At 50.0% G+C, this 1,899-nt stretch overlaps 1 long non-coding RNA gene across 1 annotated transcript in view; it reads left to right on the forward strand.

Moving 5' to 3' along the window:
- The window catches only part of LOC116525452, a 20,539-nt gene that overhangs the window by 13,389 nt on the left and 5,251 nt on the right, over positions 1 to 1,899 (forward strand). The window lies entirely within an intron of this gene.

Consider the following 1,899-nt stretch of genomic DNA (forward strand, 5'->3'; position numbering starts at 1 on the left):
CGCTGGCATTACCGAGAGGCATTTACTCTCACCTCCCGATCACTTCTCACAATGTCCCTTCAGTTCCAAATTATATTTCACCAGATTATGTCCGGACTATAAGACTCAAACATTCCTACACTATAATACTGAAGACTAATGGAGAATGATGTAATAAGATTGATTATGTAACTGAATATGTGATTGAATCTAATATCTATTTGGTGTCATGTCTATTAAGCCATCAGTTATTTATTATGCTGGGACAGATTGTGCCTCAGTCTCTTGCCATGTACCTGTGCAACTTTCTTCACACTTGACTAAGCACAGGAGCCTGGGCTGCGCTTCCCAGACGGTGTCCATTGTAGACTCACTGTCTCTGTGCAAGGCCTCAGGCCTGGCAGCCGCCAAACCAAAACCCTCCTGGAAACCGAGTATCGCTCGGTGGGACCTACCCTGTGGGGAGTCAAGCAGCACACCTGCCGTCAGGACGGTGCCCGGCTACGGCATCACTTTTTTTTTTTTTTTGAGAGCGAGTCTCGCTTTGTCGCCAGGCTGGAGTGCAATGGCGCAACCTTAGCTCCACCTGTCTCCCGGGTTCAAGTGATTCTCCTGCATCAGCCTCCCAGGTAGCTGGGACTACAGACGTGCGCCAGCACAGCCGGCTAATTTTTGTAGTTTAGTAGAGATGGAATTTCAGTATGTTGGCCAGGATGGTCTCGATCTCTTGACTTTGTGATCCACCCTCCTCGGCCCCAAGATGATAGGCATGAGCCACTGCCCGGGCAAGGCATCGTTTTCCTTGGGACAGTCATCAGTTTCCCAGGGTCAAAGTAAACAAGCCGAAGTCCTGGCAAATGGTAGTCTAGAACTGTCAGGCTGGACTGACCACCACACTCACGGTCCTTTCTCACTCCACACAAAAGCCAGCATTCTAACGGAGCTGCATTCTGTTCTGCATTCTGCTCAGGGCCCTGATTTACAACAGAACAAACAAGCAGGAGAAGTCTTCAGTCCATCCCCTTCAGCCCAGCCATGACAACGCTGGGTGACCCCTCAAACACGGGTGTTTGCCAAGTTTCACCAAGTGGCTTCTTCCCCCAAGGTCATTCTACAGCTCCTTGCATCCTCCCTTCCGTGTTTTCCGGATCTCACAGGGTGAATACGAATGGCAGTAAAATGTCACTGCTAGTCAAACATCACAGACAGTTCTTAGGTTATTCCTGCTCTTACTCTGAAGCTCTGAGCTATCCTTTTACCCTAACAAAAAGACAAGACTACAGAGATTTTAAAGAAACGACAGTTGGGCCAGGGATGGTGGCTCAGGCCTGTAATCCCAGCACTTTGGGAGGCCGAGGCAGGCAGATTCCTTGAGGCCAGGAGTTCAACACCAGCCTGGCCAACATAGTAAAACCCCATCTCTGCTAAAAATACAAAAATTAGGTAGGTGTGGTGGTGTACACCTGTAATCCCAGCTACACTGAAAGGCTGAGGCAGGAGAATCACTTGAACCCAGCAGGCAGAGGTTACAGGGAGCTGAGAACACACCACTACACTCCAGCCTGGGCGAGAGAGCAAGACTCCAACTAAAAAAGGAAAAACATTTGGGAGGCTGAGGCAGGTTGACTGCTTGAACTCAGGAGTTCAAGACCAGCCTGGGCAACGTGGCAAAACCCCATCTCTACTAAAAACACAAAAATTCGCCGGCGTGGTGGCGCACCAGCTACTCCAGCTGCTCGGGAGGCTGAGACGAGAATCGCTTGTGCCCAGAAGGCAGAAGCTGCAGTGAGCCGAGATCGCACCACTGCACTCCAGCTTGGAAACAGTCTCCAAAAAAAAAAAAAAAACAAAGAGGCCAATCACAATGACTCAAGCCTGTAATCCCAGCACTTTGGGAGGCCGAGGCGGGTGGATCACCTG

This window comes from Sapajus apella, unplaced genomic scaffold (assembly GCF_009761245.1).
Source record: "Sapajus apella isolate SASKATOON/1434 unplaced genomic scaffold, GSC_monkey_1.0 scaffold48, whole genome shotgun sequence".
Lineage (NCBI taxonomy): Eukaryota > Metazoa > Chordata > Mammalia > Primates > Cebidae > Sapajus > Sapajus apella.